At 48.4% G+C, this 17,825-nt stretch overlaps 1 protein-coding gene across 4 annotated transcripts in view; it reads left to right on the top strand.

Annotated features, from left to right (window-relative positions):
* Window positions 1-15,635: 15,635 nt before the first annotated feature.
* LOC145410983 (dehydrogenase/reductase SDR family member 12-like) overlaps window positions 15,636-17,825 on the top strand; it is a 104,368-nt gene continuing 102,178 nt past the window's right edge. For 3 of the 4 annotated variants that reach the window (XM_080281038.1, XM_080281039.1, XM_080281037.1), the window contains exon 1: window positions 15,655-15,740. The gene's annotated coding sequence lies outside the window, so the exon portion shown is untranslated. Of the gene's footprint in view, window positions 15,741-17,825 lie in introns of all 4 variants that reach the window. The other variant, XM_080281040.1, reaches the window with a different exon arrangement.

The raw sequence follows: 17,825 nt of genomic DNA, 5'->3' as shown, positions 1-17,825 counted from the left end.
GAAGGTGATAATATATTTATATCCTGCCTTGGGGGTGAGTGGTCCGACGACGTCCAGGGACAGCAGTTGCCAAGGTTTAGTGGCCGTAAGTTTTCCGGATGGGCCTGGTGTGCGGGTGATATCTTTTCCTAGCGCACAGGCTCGGCAGGATTGCACGATGGTTTTGGCGATGGTGGTGGGGTTCGGTGTCCAGTATATGTCGTTGAACACTTGGGTGAGTTTCTTGGTGCCCAAGTGGATTCCGTTGTCGGCATGGAGGTGGAGCATGGTGTCATGGGCGGCTGTGGGGCTTAGGACTATGTGGCCGTTAGGGTCAAACAAGTGTTCGCCATGCAGGTGGAGCTTGCTGAAAATATTCGGCGGAATCCAGGTAGGGCGTTGGTTGTCTTGCCACATCTTAATCAGGTCGGGTTCTGGTGTGATGGCATTAATGGGTAGTCTTGATAGGGCGTCGGCATTCGTGTGGAGCTTGCCTGGACGATACGATATTTCAAAATCGTATTCTTCTAAGGTTTCGCGCCACCTAGTGAGCTAGGCGTTCGTGGTGTTGGACTGGCGCAACCATTGTAGGGATTGGTGGTCCGTGATGATGATCACATGGGTGCCTGATATGTATGAACGGAAGTACTCCAGTGACCATATTATCCCTAGGCATTCATGTTTGGTGGCCGCGTAATTTTTTTCCGCCGAGTTGAGGGTGCGGCTGGCACAGGCGATGATGTGTTCGCGGCTGTCCTGTACTTGTGCAAGAACTGCCCCTATTGCGTGGAGTGAGACGTCCGTGTACAGGCGGAATGGTAGGTTGTAGTCCGGAAAGGCGACGACTGGGGCGGAGGTGAGTTTGGCTTTGAGAGTGGTGAATGCGATGTGTCAGGGTTCAGTCCAGGCGAAAAGTTCTCCCTTTTTTGTCAGATCGTGCAAGGGTTTTGCGATGTTCGCGAAGCCTTTCACGAAGCGCCGATAATAGGAGGTTAGTCCTAGGAAGGCCCTGGTTTCGTGCACGTCGCGGGGTGGTGGAATGTTGGCGATTGCACGCAGCTTGTCGGGGTCAGGGGAGATGCCTTCTGCGTTGATCAGGTGTCCGAGAAATGAGACTGATCTTTCAGCTAGCACACATTTGGTTGGTTTTAGCTTCAATCCGGCCTCTCGTATGCGGTGGAATACCTGTTTGAGGCGGTGGAGATGGTCGGCCCAGGTATGGCTGAAGACAATTACGTCATCCAGGTAGGCTAAACAGGTTTCCCAGGAGAGTCCGCTCAGCACAGATTCCATTAGGCGGGAGAAGGTCGCAGGGGCGTTGCAGAGTCCGAAGGGAAAGACGTTGAATTCGCAGTGCTTCCTGTTTGATGTAGAAAAAGCGGTTTTGTGTTTGTCGTCGTGGTGAACTGGAACCTGCCAATAGCCTGATTGGAGGTCTAAGGTAGAGAACCAGGTGGATCCATGTAGTGAATCTAGGGAGTCGTCGATCCTGGGTAGTGGCGTAGCGTCTTTGATGGTAACGTCATTTAATTTTCGGTAATCGATGCAGAACCGCATGGTTCCGTCTTTTTTCCGCACGAGTACTACAGGTGATGACCATGGGCTGGTGGAGTTTGATATGACACCGTCATCTAGCATTTCTTGAACCTGCTGGTCTTCTTCAGCCCGTTGTTTAGGATTTTTTTCTGCGAGATGGTTGGCGAATGGGAGGTCCTGTAGTGTGAATTTCGTGGCTGAGGTAGGTGGTATGGCCGAGATCAGTGGGGCCGACGGAGAATAAGTCCTGGAAGTCCAGGAGTAGTTGGTGGAGGCTGTTTGACTGGGCAGGGGAGAGATGTGGTGGTATGTTGGGGAGGGTGGGGTGATTGGGGGGTGGTGTTGGACATGGTTCTGCCTCTTCTGTGTCGCCGATGATGAGGCCTCGGGGCAGGGTTAAAGGTGTTGTGGCGAGATTGGCAATACATATCTGGTGGGCGTTGGGAGGGAGGAAAGTGGGGGAGACTAGGCAGGATGCTAAGGGCCCGTTGGGGATGGATGGTGAAAAAAGGACTGATGTACTTGAGGGTCTGGTGAGCGGCACCCATGCTTCGTGGTGGGGTGGAATGGTAATGGTGGAGGCAATAGTGGCAGGGAATGAGGGGTTTTGTGATGGCAAGGGTGGAGTGGGGGGTGGTGGTGGGAGGGAAGTTACTGAGGTACTTGGGGAGTGTAGGCTTGGGTTACGGGAACAGGTGGGCTGGAGGTGGAGCGTGTGGTGGTGTGTTGTGTGGGTGGGTGGTGTGGGGGTGGTGTCGGTGTTTTTTTTTTCTTTTTTTTTTTTTCTCTTGTCGGTGAATGCTTGGCTGGGTTGGGCTGGACCGAAGTGGAGGCGACGTTGATAGCAATCAATGGTCGCGTGGAGTTTCTGAAGCAGGTCCAGGCCGAGGTAACCATCATATTGGCTACAGGAGGAGTCAAAAATGATGAATGGGTGGTCGGTGGAGACTCGTTGGTGGGTGGTAGTTTGTAAGGCCCTGGTTTCCCCACGGATGGGTAGGGGGCCATCCCTGCCGTCTACGAGGTTGGCTGAAGTGGGGAGAAGTGGGCCGAATGCTGAGATGTGGCGGGAGTAGAAGTGGGAGTAGAGACAAGACCTGGCTGCTTCCGTGTCCACCAATAATCTTGTCTTGACCCCATTCAGCCATATCTTGTTGTAGACTGGGGGTTTGTAGGTATATGAGGTGGCCCCCGCCACCGTGGGGAGGTGCGGGGGTGGGCCTAAAAATCCATCTGCTGAGGATGGGGGTAGTCGTCGTGCTCGTCTTCTTCCGGTCCTTGGTAGAGCAGTGGTGGCACGTCGTCCTCTTGGGTGTCGTCTTCAAGGGAGGAAACTTTTCTACGGCTTTGTTGGGGGTTCTTTCGCCGATTCGCCTTGAGTTGTTCCCTTATGTCATGAAGGGGGCAGGTGCGGCTGCAAGCCGTGAACTCCCAAGGGTTTATACTGATTAAGTTCCCTTGTTCCCTGGGGTTGTGGCGCTTCCTGTGCGGGTAAGCCCTGGGTACTGTGGGGGGCGGGTCTGCAGGCGTTTGGTGGGGCGTCGGCTTGGCTTTTGGTGGGAGGTTGTGGTTTGTGGGGAACTTTGTCACTGCGTGAAGCGGTTGTGGTGTGGGACGGGCGGCGAGAAGGCGCCTGACGAGCTGCAGGTCTTGGTCCATATTTCCTGAGGGATCATATATGGAGAAATGTTCCCTGACTATGCTCAGGAGGATCCTCAGCAGGGCGTTGAAGGTATGAGTGTCCTGAGTATTTACTTCAGCTTCGGGATAAGCAGCGGTGACGAGGCGCCGAGTCTGGGTGAAAGTATCATCCAGGTTACTGTCATAGGTGAGGGCGTCGAGTTGTGAGAGTGCAACAACTCTGCCCATGGAAGGCATAAAAGCCTGTTTCACTATTTGAGTGAACTGGTCCCATGACAGTTCTGGGACAATTTTGGGTGCGACATTTGTGATGATTTTTCCCAGATTCGGTAGTGTGACTGCAATTTTCTCCTTATCTGATTCAAATCCTATGTCTAAAAGGGGTTTGATCATGTCCAAATAAACATCCATGTCACACTGGTCCGGGTTGAATTTTGGTAATTGAATGTGCGGTTTAGCTGCCATTGTGCAAGGTTTCCTTTAACGTTCCCCCATGCGTTACTCGGATCCAGAACCACCGCTTGCCACCAGTGTTATGCTGAGTGTTTTTAGGCTGACTCCTCGTACTAAAGACACTAGCTACTGAGCGGGGTCCTCTTTCCGGACCGGAAGTAATGCACTAACAAGGGAACAGGACATAAAAACTAGGCAGTCCACCTTTAACACATCTATTACCTTAATTACAACACCTTAACAATATTACATAGGATGGTATTATAAACAGAGGATACAGATATACAAAGTTACGTTAGTGTAATATGGGATATTCACACACTCCTTAATTATGCTTTATAATAGGTTAAGAGTCCGTAAGTGGATGGGATTCACTGTATCAAAGTTCAAAAGGTCTTAGCGTGTCGGGGCAATAGAGATGTCTGGGCTTGGTGAGCCGAGGAGGGATTATTACTATGAATTAATAAGGGGGGTAGAGCACTAGAGTTCACTGTTTGGGCTCGGCGCGGCAACTCTCGCCCGCGCGTACACTGACAGGGGGGGAGACTACTCTAGATTGGACTTTGGGATAGCACTGGTCGGATGAACCCGGAACTTATAGTCTTTGCTAGGGGAAGGTATTTACGGACACTTTTTGGTGTAATCCCGCTGGTTCACTCTGTCACTGGATCACTACAGGAAAGGGAAAGTCACTATTCTTGCCCAAGTTTCTGGGGCGATATCACTTTGTCACTGTAAGGTGTAGGTCCTCACTCTGGCCACAGTGCAGGGAGACCCTCTTGCCTGGGGTCTCGACCTGTTGTAGGTCTTCCTCTGGTCACGGTGCAGGGAGACCCTCTTGCCTGGGGTCTCGACCTGTTGTAGGTCTTCCTCTGGTCACGGTGCAGGGAGACCCTCTTGCCTGGGGTCTCGACCTGTTGTAGGCCCTCCTCTGGTCACTGTGAAGGGAGGCCTGTCTGTGTTGGCCTTAGGGACTGGGGCCAAACAGGTGTAGCAGACGGGCCTGACGTCGTAGGGTCTGCGGCAGGGGGAGGTCGGCGTCGACAGGTTGCCGGGCTCGCCTAGGGGTCTGAGGACTGCAGAGGTCTACTGGGGGACGCGCCGTCAGGTGTGGGCTGCGGCCTCGTCTCCCGCTGGTACCTGGGGAAGACAAGAATTTCCCGGGGGTAGGAGGTAGGTCCCGACTGGGACCAGGCCTCTGTTCAGGTGACACTTTAGGGGTAACTCCCCCGGGTGGTGTCCGGCTACTCCTGCAGGAGTTAGCTGGCTCTAGAGGACACACGGAGGCCGTGGTCTCTCTTGCACTTATGGAGGGTAGCACAGAGGCGACTCTCTCTCTTGTCTTTACAATTGCCATGGCACCAGGTTGATCGGTCCTGGGATCCACTTGTGGCGGGGTGTGAGGGTCTCTTACCCTTACAGTGGCTAGGGGCGTGAGCCCCGTACAATCCACTATTGGGCCTCCTGCCCTATTTGTTATAGAGGGCTCTCTTCCCTCGTCAAAGGACCTCCTGTCCTGATTGTGGCAGAGGGTATTATGCCCTCGTGGCTCACGGTGGCAGAGGATACAAGCCCCTCGTGGCTCACCTGGGTTGTTGCGGCAGAGGAAGGTACTTCCCCGTGGCTCGCGGTGGCAGTAGGTGTAAACACCCCGTGGCTCACCTAGGGACCTCCTGTCCCGTTGGGGTGAAGTTGTGGTCGTCACCACAAGACTACGAGGGACTGACGTATTAGTCCCACCCCACTGCTGTCGAGGGTTAACCCGCCGTGTAACTTGTTGCGGGTCTGGGCTCACCTGGTGTTGAGGTAGTTGCGGGGAGAAGGGGCCCAAGTCAGTGGTGGTCGGATGACCCTCTTGTCCCGGGTCACTAACCTGACCGTTATCTCCTCTTTGGGTGGTGGGGTGGTGGTGGCCCGGTGGTGGTGTGGGGGGTGGCGGGGCAGAAGGTCCGGTCGCGGGCATTTTATATACTGTAAATAAACTTCATTTAAAAGTAGTAAATAGCTGACATGAGACAGAGAGGTGTACACGTTTGGCAGAGAGGCGGCCTAGGAAATTCCCAAGAGGGACAATGCCTAAACGTGCTTCATAAAGTAGACACACCATAGGCAGGCATGCTGGCTCAAACAGCTGACTGTTGGCTTCCATGCATCACTGTGTTTGCACGAGATTCTCAGAGGTGGCCATTGCAATTATCATTCTAGCGAAGCGAAGACCAATTTTTATCATTATTCTGAAAATGGGTATAACTTCTGAGCTATCTTTGTAGTGATTTATCACATGGTGAACAGTTGTATAACAAGACTTGACTATGCAGTACCCTCGTGTCCAAGACTGTAATATTGTTGCCTGAGGGTCCCATCTAGGACGAAAAACGTCTTGGACAGACACAAGACCTTATGGAAAAAATTAAGTCACAAAATCTTCGAAAAATGACCCTAAAAACATCAACCTAGACCTAATTTGGCACCAAAACAAATTTCTTCACCTAGAAAGTGTGTTTCTGAGTTTATCTCCAGCTTAGTAGCTGAATTATCTCCCACATGGTAGCCTGAGATAGATGGCGATGCTTCAAGGGGTTTGCAGACAGTTTCCTAGGCATGGTTATGTAAGGGAAGGCATTAACCTAGCAGTGCTACCCTCTCCCAACCCTTGACTTCAGTGGGTTGGTGACGAGTCAATGGGCCAATGTCGGTGATGGGGAGAGGTTACACACTGCTACCCATCCTTCTCCTCCTCACCCTATCCTCTCCTCTTTATAATATATATATAGTATATACACAGTCTATATAAATGTATATTAAAATGCAGTACAGTCTCACGGAGAGCAACCCAACACCCCCAGAAGGAGCCTACAGAGGGACAAATACAGCGCGACCTGACTCCGGGTGACGGGGACATAAGTCCACCCGGGCTGAACGCCCCTATGACCTGGAGCTCGCCTGCCGCCACCATAGCACGAAAGCGAGACTACCTTCCGGGCAAGCCGACCACCGACAACTACGGGGTGGGGCTATTACTCTAGCTCCAGTCAGCACCCCTGAGACGGCCGGTAGCCGCTCAACCCTCCTACAGGAGACGGCCTGCAGCCACTCTGGAGGAAATAAGGAGACAGCCGGCAGCCGCTCCCACCTTCGTCAGGCAACGGCCAGAAGCCGCTCCAAAGGTGCCCTGAAAGAGACGGCCTGTAGCTGCTCGACCCTCCTACAGGAGACGGCCGGTAGTCGCTCCGGAGGTAATAAGGAGACGGCTGGCAGCCACTCCCGCCTTTGTCAGGAGACGGCCGGTAGCCACTCCACAGGTGCCCCTGAGTCGGCCTGTAGCTGCTCTCTTCCCCAGGCCACGGCCAGAAGCCAGCCTTAGCGACGGCCGGTAGCCGCGCCCCTAGAAGGCCACAGCCAGTAGCCGGGCCCTACGGCAGGAGACAGCCGGTGGCCACTCCTCCGTCAGGTGCTGACTCCTACCCACGAGACTATGACCCAGAGGGAGACCCCAGCCTGGAGGACTACTGGAGAAGCCCTGTGACTACACCCGGGCTCTTCTCACTGCAGTTCTTGAGAGGACTTGCCTGACAGACCCTGACGTAGGCCAATGCCACAGCCCACTCCTGACGGCGTCCCCAACTACTGGAGACTGCAGCCTATGGGACTTCCAGACCGCCCCCAGGACCTCCACGCGGGACATCCCTACATCCCGATGCCGGACATCTTCCTCCATCAGGCGCCTGAGCGAGAGGTTCAGGCAGCTGTTCGGCCCCAGTCCCGAGGGCCAGACTCCCGCCCCAAGCCCAAAGAGTGCAGGACCCTTCGCCACCAGCAGCCCTGGACAAGAAAGGACGCCCCTGCGCGTGATCCCGTGGCCCCTGAATACGGAGGCCTCTGGCGGTACTCAGCCCCGTCAGTAGTGAGCCTGAGTCGTTCCCACCGCCCTTGTACTCGACCGCCATTACGACCAGTGAGTGACAGTGAAAGCACAGTGTCAGTGATACAGTGAAATGCAGAACAGTGAATTATCAGAATATGAGAAGTCAGTGAGACAGCATCAGTAGTAATATAAAAGACAGGTGGAATAAATAAGATAACCGTGAAACAGTGAATACGGCAGGACAGTGAAATAAATGTCTGTCTAAGTGAACACACTACCATATAGTGACGTAGCCTCACATTAAGATCATACAGAGGCCCCAGTGTAAGAACAATAAATAACGACACTACAGACAAACCAGTTAGACTGCCAACAGTGAAAACAGTGCCACGAACTCCACCCGATAGCCAAAACCTAGACTTTCCCAAGTAAAGGGTTTAGCTTTACTGCCCTAAGATTCCTGATCGTAGTGCTATTCACCATACCCGATCTTGTCCTAAGTAATATCCTGTGTGATACTAACACCCACAACCTAGGCCTAAGGATTATAATTGTTCAGTATAGTTACTCCTGTGACACCTACCCGTTCCACTGTAGAATTTAGCAATACACGTGTACCGTTGTTGCCTTGAGTTTTTGTGTCCTGCCTCTCTCCTATTTGTCTAAGTTGCGGTCTAGAAAGAGAACCCAGCTACACAATAGGCGTTAGAGGGACGGGAAGCCGACCCTAAAACATCTTGCATTACATATATATATATATATATATATATATATATATATATATATATATATATATATATATATATATATATATGTATATATATATATATATATATATATATATATATATATATATATATATATATATATATATATATATATATATACAGAGAGAGAGAGATGGTTAACAAGTACAGCAGTACTCGTAGGTACTCTCTCTCTCTTTCTCTCTCTCTCTCTCTCTCTTTCTCTCTCTCTCTCTCTCTCCTGGAAGGAGGAAGCAAATGCAAGTTGCAGTTCTTCTGCTTCTACAAATTTCACTTACAAAGAACATTATCTACTCAGCGCGTGGAACAGTCATGACACACCACTTGTATAACTGTTGTGGCAAGGACTGAATGGCAGCTGGAGTGTAATGTAATTTGTGTACCCAACGGAATGCTAATGAAATAAGGCTGCTCTAGCCCTTCGTGAGCTGAGCCTTTCCAAATGACACGGGAGACTGACGGGGTCCCACTGCACCCCAAAACTTTCTGGTGGATTTCTGCCATATGCATAAAGCTACATCATTTAAAGTTTGTGCATAAGTTACCCAGGATACGGCACGTGGAGGCCCCCCCCTCTTTTTTTTTTTTTTTTTTTGCATTATAAGAAAATTTACTGTAATGCTAGGTGTTTTTGGCTTGGCTTCCCGTTCTGTAAACGCCTAGCGTGTAGCAGGGCTCTCTTTCGAGACCGGGGCTTAGATAAATAAGAGAGAGGCAGGACACAAAACTCCAGGCAACAACCTTACACGTGTATTGCTTAGTTAGACAGGGGGATGAGTAGATGTTACAGGCACAAGTATACTGGGCGATTATAAACTCTTATGTCTAGATATGGTTAGTAGTATCTCGCAGGATACTGTTCTGAGTCACGGTGAATAGCACTTGAGGCAGAGCGTTCTTAATCAGGGAAGTCCAGGGTCTCTATGCATGTGGAGTTAAGGTTATTTCTCACTGGGGAGTGTTGTGTAAGACACTGGGGTCTGACTATGATCTTACTATTACGAGATATTTTCAGATAGTAGCATGTTCACCTTGTTACCCTCAACTCGCATTTTGCTTTTAAACTATTACTGTCGCTTACTCCACCACTTTGGTATTATTACTGAATTATTCTGTACTCTGTTCACTGTATCTATTCTTCTCTCCAACACTTTGGTATTATCTCTGGCTTCCACAAGAGGGTCAGTTCACTATTCTGCCTCGGTACTGCTTCATCACTGACACTGCACAACTATGATTGGTTGGCATTAATATCAGATAAGCAAGTATCCTGCGAGATACACATGTCCTAGATAAGGGTCTTATATTGCTATATATTATGTTGTAATATCTGCTGATTTGTCCTGTGTCTGATTGTGGTAATATACGTGTAAAGGTTATTGCCTGAAGTTTTTGTGTCCTGCCTCTCTTTATTGCACTAAGCTCCGGTCTCGAAAGAGGACCCCGCTCCACGTTAGGTGTTTTAGGAACGAGAAGTCGAGCCTATTTACACCTAGCATTACACTTGGCTTACAGGAAACTATTTGGCTTGTCACTCAATGTAAAGCCATCTGTAACAGAAAGAAAAACAATAAGTAGTGACAGGAAAGATGGGAGAAATAGGAAGACAGGAGGGCAGGCACAGAAAAAGAATGATAAAGGCTAAGGAAGAAGTAGGCAGCACTATATCAAGTGAGTGGATGATGGTCGCCACCACCTTGGTGGTAGCCTATATAAAGCTTGTAATGTCTCTAAAATGGTTTCTGTATCCTTTTAGTATGCAGAAAAATATAAGTAAAATATTAGTTATTTACAAAATAAATCTACTGCATCAGTAAGTGTAATCAATAAACATTACCATCATTATGGGCAAGCAGTGTCCTGGAGGTAGTAACAAAGGTGGCAGGCGTGGACTGTTCCCTGGGTATCCGCCGTACTGAAGGCGTCTGGATGACAGATCAGCGGCTTCACAGTCAGGTCATGAGGTCGTCTCCACCTCTTTCCTACCTCCATGAGTGCGACTCTGTAGAACCGAAAAAATCCTGAAAGATATGAGAGAGAGAGAGAGAGAGAGAGAGAGAGAGAGAGAGAGAGAGAGAGAGAGAGAGAGAGAGAGAGAGAGAGAGAGAGAGAGAGAGTTACCGGCATGTGGACAGACAGGTCAGTGGGGTAAATGACCATTGGTTAAAGTAGTGCGGTGGGTACTCTCTCTCTCTTCTTCACATCCATCCATCCATCCACCCTGCTAAATGGATTATTCATTAAGCATAATTTGATATAATGATTAATATAACGGTGAATAAATGTAAAATAAATTAATTATTACCCTCATCAGCCCAAAGGAGGTGATTTTCCCTTTATTCTTGTTATCCGTAGATGACGTTATTCAACCAAGTAAGGACCTCCAGCAGTGAGGGTTACTGAAGGCATATCTAACTTCTATTCGAAAGCTCTCTCTTAAGTCAAATAAAATCGCCTGGTAACGGTAACACTTAAACAGGAAATCCCTCATCGGTTTTAAAAGATTAAGTTACTTCAAACAGTGCGGTGAGTGAACAGGTTAGGAAAACGGAGATACAGATTGAAAAAAAAAAAGGAAAAAGAATATAATACTGTGAATAACGAGAAATTGTGTTCCTTCATTGAGCGAATACAGAGAGGTGAAACAAAAATTTGCATAACAAAAAGCTAATTCGTTTCTGTATAAGTGAAAAAGATTAATAACTCCACTTCAACCTTCAAACTACGAAGACAATTTTCTATTCTTTTACTGGTCACTAACAGACGATTCGTATTAAAATCAACCCTTTAAAAACCATGACCTTTTTCAAATTAAGTTTGCTACCTCCGGACAATTTTTTTTTTAACACCGGTGAAATCATCTGCAGACATGAAGAGAGAGATGAAAAGGTTAGTATGAGAGAGTAAGAAGTGAGTGGATGAGGAATTTGGAAGGAATTTGAGTGTAAAGTGGAGGGAATGTAAGATAATGTTCTGGAAAGAGGTAAAGAGAGTCAGACAGGGTGCCAAAGAAGTTAGTTGGAAAGATAAAAATGGCAGATTACTAGTGGAGAAGGAAGAAAAAGTGAGCAGATGAAGAGAACACTTTAAGGAATTTTTGAACACCAATGAAAGTAATGCGCGTGCAAGTGGATGGGGAATTGCTGGGAGAAAGAGGGATGTAAGAAGAAAGGAAGAAATCAGTAGGTTGGAAGTTGTGGATGCATAGAAGAAAGTTAAAATAGAGAAAACCCCAGGAATTGATGGAGTGTGTGGTGAAATGCTGAGGTATGGGAGAGAGAGACTAACAGAATGGACGTGAAAGATGTGTCACCCAATACGGGATTAAGGCGTCTGGCAAAAGACATATAGACAGACAGAAACCATCCGCACCGACGGAGATAGAAACACTCTCTATCAAAACCCTTAGACCCTAATGTCCCATTGTGAGCTTAATAAAATCGTCTTAAGGTAGGAAAAAAACTAAAATAAAGCAACATTAAATAAATAAATAAATACTTCTCGTGGGATCGATGGGGTTAAGAAGGCTGTGTTGGGATGAAGCGATTAGTAATGGTCTTTATCAATCCCTCCAAAAAACATCTTTTCTATTCTAAGTACTGACAGACGGTTTAATTGGCCCTGAATGACCTCTCGGGCGTACAGCCGTATTTGATGTGGCTTTGAAGAGGTCGTAACGCCTCTTCCTTAGCGATTTATTCCTTCCATTACACCTCAGCTCCTCCTGCATGCTGTGATGTTTAAGTCGATAATACACTATTGAATAACATATACGAGAATGCTATGGTGTAGCTAGTATTAATATTAAACTGCTAAGGAGAAAGTGTTATGGAATCCTCATTGCAAGAACATGGAATGAAAGAGCACACACACACACACACACACACACACACACACACACACACACACACACACACACACGGAAGTATTCCTTCCATTTCAAAGCCTGCCCGTTCTGTCCTCCTCAGCGGGTTTGTTAAAGACTGGTTCTCCTCCCAATCCTAGCTCTTGAAGCATGGAGAAGGAGCACAATTGAAAGACACTAACAAAAGATTGACTTGTTAGTCCTTTAGAGGCTGTTTGTAATAGGGAAGGTTATAACTAAAAAAAATATATATATCCATAAAACACAAAGATATGAGAGAGAGAGAGAGAGAGAGAGAGAGAGAGAGAGAGAGAGAGAGAGCACCGTACTTACAGACTCCCTAGCTTTAGCTGTAAGATTGCCGTTACACTTTACTCTTCAGTCGTGTAGCTTCCAAACACTTCACAATCAAACCAGAGTGAATATTAATGTGGGAAATACGATTATTCAAAAAGGACATTGTTGGTGGTGGTAATGGTGTTGTCGCTGTTGTTGTCACTGTGCTTATCCAAAATGTGAACCTCGTGGACGGCAGGCTGAAATTGTCCTGCAATCCACCATCTTCCTATGAATGAGCTGAGGGACGCTTGCCTGACCAGGTAGCAGAGTCATCCAGTTGCATCGGTGCCACCACATGTAGGTGTCTCTTTCCAGCACCATTTCTCTTACCGACTCACACACACTGACACATTAATTGTAGTTACTGTACTCTGTTCACCTTGACTTGGCCTAAGTATTCGTCATTTTTCAGCTCATTTCACGTAGCTCAGCGGGGTAATAAGTGTAATGCTAGGTGTTTTAAGGGTCGGCTTCCCGTCCCTTAAATGCCTAGTATAGCTGGGCTCTCTTTCTAGACGGGAGCTTAGACAAATAGGAGAGAGGTAGGACACAAAAACTCAAGGCAACAACTTTACACGTGTATTACCAAGTTGTAGAATGGAACGGGTAGATGTCACGGATACAGATACACTGGACAATTACATCTGTTACGTTTAGATAAAGGTTATCAGTATCGCGCAGGATACTGCTCGGGTCAAGATGAATAGCACTTGGGGCAGAGGTTTATGTCTTAGTTACAGGAAGTCTAAATTTTATATATTCGTGGAGTAGCTGGTACTGTTTCACTGTTGGTAAGTGTTACTTTAGCACTGGGGTCTGTGTACGGTTTTAGTATTAGGAGGTGTTATCAGATGGTAGCGGATTCACTAGAATAGACCAGTACCTCACTGCGTGGCCGTGTCACTTTTACTTACTCCACCACTTTGATATTATCACTTGTGCTTTCTGTGCGTTATGTGGTTAGTTCACTGCTCTGCCTTCGTGTCACTGAGTCACGGACACTGTGCTATCACTGTCACTCCTTTCTGTCCTGGGCGTCGTCGCAGTCAGGTACAAGGGTGGCAGAGGTGTCACAGCCTCACTACTGATGGGGCTGAGTTCCGCTGGGAGCCTCGGCGTCCAGAGGTCACGGGATCATGCGCAGGGACGTCCTCTCTCGTACGGGGCTGCGGGTGGCAAAGGGCCCCGCTCTTTCAGGGCTGGGGGCGGGAGTACGGCCCTCATAGCTGGGGCTGAACGACTGCCTGAACTTCTCGCTCAGGCGCCTGACGGGGGACGAAGACTTCTGTCGTTGGGGTGTGGGGAGATCACGCCCGGGGGTCCTGAGGGCTGCGGTCCCCAGTGCTCGGCAGCGTCGTCAGGAAGGGGCTGTGGCACTGGCCTACGTCGGGGTCCATCAGGTGAGTCCTCTCCAGATCCGGTTGCAGGGAGAAGAAGCCGGGGGAAGTCACAAGGCCTCTCCAGTACTCCTCCAGGCTGGGGACTCCCTCCGAGTCGTGGGTTGGGGAACAGGAGTCAGCTCCTGACGGAGAGGCTGCTACAGGCCGTCTCCTGCCGTAGGTCCCGGCTACTGGCTGTGGCCTTCTAGGGGCACGGCTACAGGCTGTCGCCAAGGCCCGGCAACTGGCCGTGGCCTGGGGGAGGAAGCAGCTACCAGCAGACCCAAGGGCACTTTCGGAGCGGCTACAGGCCGTCTCATGACGAAGGCAGGAGCGGCTGCAGGCCGTCTCCTGCAGCCACTCCCTCAGAGTGGCTGCAGCTGCCTCCTTCAGGAAGGTTTAGCAGCTACAGGCCGTCTTGGGAGTGGCACCTTCAGAGCAGCTACAAGCCGTCTCCTGACGAAGGCGGGAGGAGCTGTAGGTCGTCTCCTGATTCCCCTCAGAGTGGCTACAGGCCGTCTCCTGATTCCCCTCAGAGTGGCTACAGGCTGTCTCCTGATTCCCCTCAGAGTGGCTACAGGCCATCTCCTTCAGGAGGGTTAAGCAGCTACAGGCCGTCTTGGGGAGGGCATCTTCAGAGCGGCTACAGGCCGTCTCCTTATTTCCTTCAGAGTGGCTACAGGCCGTCTCCTTATTTCCTTCAGAGCGGCTACAGGCCGTCTCCTTATTTCCTTCAGAGCGGCTACAGGCCGTCTCCTTATCTCCTTCAGAGCGGCTACAGGCCGTCTCCTTCAGGAGGGTTGAGCAGCTACAGGCCATCTCATGGGTGCTGGCAGGAGCTGGAGAAACAGCTCCACCCCGATGTTGGTTGGGGAAGGCTCGCCCGGAAGGTAATCTTGTATTCTTGCTTTGGTGGCGGCGGGCGAGCTCCGGGTCATAGGGGCGCGCGGCCCAGGCGGACTTATGCCGTTGTCGCCCTGAGTCCCGGCGCGCTGTTGTCGCTCCTCTATGGGCTCCTTGTGGGGGTGTCGGGTCCCCCCCTGTGGCACTATACTGCATTTTAATAAGATAATGTTATGGTTGCACATACCTTCCATAGCACTTCATCGTAGCCAACACCATAATCTAGTGGCAATGAACCGTTACAACTAAGAATTCAATATAGATACGTCGCAATTTTAGGCCTTGTCAGAACAAAACGAGTATAGTTAAGATCATTCCGAATTTTTCCACTGGACTCGTTAATCTTCCACTTCACTTGGTGGTCACAAAAGAATGAAACCAAAAGGGAAAGAGGCACCTGGCAGACGACCGACCACATCATTCTGATACCAAATGCAGTTTTCCCGTGGATAGTGTGAACATCCCTTGCCACAAATCTTCGTTCATTCTTCTCATTTACCTTCGCTAATTTACCTGGTCACAGGGGTGTGCCGCGTTCACCTGTAATGCCAAGTCTTGAAATCCCTTCCACCTACCTTCATAACATTTAAAACTCGATTTAATATAACCTATGGAAGTTAAATAGTCTCTATGAAAATGGTAAACGTGGATGCAGTACTTTACGAATATTAAAATAGGGGAGTGATAAAAAAGTTACGAGTAGAATGAAGATGACATCATGAAAGGATGAACACTCGACTTGGCAGCTCTGATCCACCCCCACTACCTCTCTTCCTTCCCCACCCCATCCCCTCTTGCACCCTCCCAGCCCCTTCCCTCCCCACCACCACCCTCTCTCCTGTACCCCATCCTCCCCCCTCCCGTCCTCCCTCGCTTCCACCCTCCATTCCCTCACTCTCCACTCCCAACTTGGTCCCACCACCAGACCCACAGTGAGAGTGAAAGGGAGTGGTTGGTGGTGGCGATGGGGCTCAGCTACCAAGATCTTCCTACCACACGCTACCAGATATAAGGTACAACTAGGAGGTCAAAGAGAGTGGGGGAAAGAGGAATATTCAGCGCAATAGTGAATGTGATTAATGAATGCAGTGTTCGAGTGCGTGTGGGAGTGTGCGCAGCAGATGTCTTTCTTGTGACTTTGGTTGTGGGATGTGTGCGTGTGTGTGACCTGCTTCAAATATTCTTTATACCAAAAGATTCACACACAAAGATTAACAAAGAACAGATTTACCCTGTTTTTTACAAAATGTGATAATATAGTGATGATCAAACCGGTGATGAAAACAAAAAAGGCTGAGCGAGATACCTAGGAAACGCCGAAGCTTTTCTCATCTATAAAAGGAACTTTGTGGGTGTGTCGCACAAAGCAGTTCCTGGGATGTGTTGTATAATAAAAAGGGTTACATAAAGCGTCTAGGGATTTAATAGCATTGTGCACATCCCCATGCACATAGCACACATATGTTTTGCTTCTGTTATAAGAGTATCTTGCTACACACACACACACACACACACACACACACACACACACACACACACACACACACACACACATTCGTGGTGTGGGGGGGACTCATGTGACTACTTGATCATGTGAGTGCGTGTGTGTGTGTGAAAGCGAGACCGGTTTTTCCACACACACACACACACACACACACACACACACGCACATATTTGACACAATAGGTAATCAAATGTCACAACTGACTTCGCGCTGAGGAAAGACTTCGTCAAAGGTCCTTGGTGAGATGTGGAAGTGACATGAAAAGGGAGTCAAACAAGAGTGTCGTCAGAGAAAGGTGTCACATACAGATATCTTAGGAAAAGGATTCCAAAGGGGATGTTAATAGAAAAGCGTATCAGGAGGGCTATTGTAAGAAAGGGGTAACACATGCGACATAAGAAACTGGCATCTAACGGATTGTCGTTAGAAAAGGGTGTCAATGTGTCATATGAAAAGGGTGTCGGATATGTCATATGAAACTGGCACTAGATGAGATATTAGTAAAGGGTGTTAGAGAGGTGTCATAAGAAAAGGGTGTCAAATGTCATACGAAACTGGTATCAGTTGGGATACTATATGAAACTGATGCCAGACGGAGTGTCAAAAAAAAAAAAATGGTGTCAGATGAGGTGTTAAAAGAAACCGTCGTCAGATGGGGTATCATAAAGGTTATCAAATACGGTGTCATAAAATTATATCAGGCCGAGTGTCATAAGAAAATGCATCAATGTGTGATACGAAAATGGTGTCATCTGAGTGTCATAAGAAAATCGTGTAAGCTGGAGTGTCATAGGAAAAGTGTCAGATGGGGTGTGAAAAATAATCAGATGAGGTGTCATAAGGAACTGGTGTTAGGTCATAAGAAAATTGTTAGATGAGGTGTTATATTAAAATTATGTCAGATCAGGGTGCCGCATGAAAGGGATGTCGGAAGAATGCATACTGCGTTAAATAGGGTACCAAATTGTAGCGTCAGGTGTCATACGATAAACGTGTCAGACGAAAGTGCTAAAGCTATTGCACTGAATGGGGTCTCATAAAAGATGTGAGGTGTGTCATAAAAGAACTGTCAGATGGGGCATTATAAAGAGTGTTAGATATCATAAAAGCTGTGCCAAACGGGCTATTATAAGTTTAGAGTGGTATATGGGGTTCATATTAAAAAGAGTGTCAGGTGGGATGACGGTAAAAGGTATCGGGAAGGAGAGCATAGGAAGAGGGAGTAAAATCGAAGCGTTATTACAATGATGTCAAATACGTTGTTACATGAAAATGATATCAGATAATGTTACACGAAAAGTGTAGAATGAAAACGGATGTCAAAGGCAGTAATAGAAGAGAATCAATTTGATTGGATGCCATAACACAAGACGAAAAACACGAAACAAATGTAAAATAGGCAAAGTTAAGTAAAACCATGTGACTGTGTGTGTGTGTGTGAAATGTGCTTAAGACGTCCTTGGTGCTTCTGCAGCGCGCGCGCGCGCGCGCACACACACACACACACACACACACACACACACACACACACACACACACACACACACACACACACACACACACACACACACACACACACTACATTTACATATCA

Source organism: Coenobita brevimanus, chromosome 87, assembly GCF_032717465.1.
Source record: "Coenobita brevimanus isolate Jiangsu-jjx chromosome 87, ASM3271746v2, whole genome shotgun sequence".
Lineage (NCBI taxonomy): Eukaryota > Metazoa > Arthropoda > Malacostraca > Decapoda > Coenobitidae > Coenobita > Coenobita brevimanus.
This window is presented reverse-complemented; position numbering and strand designations above follow the sequence as displayed.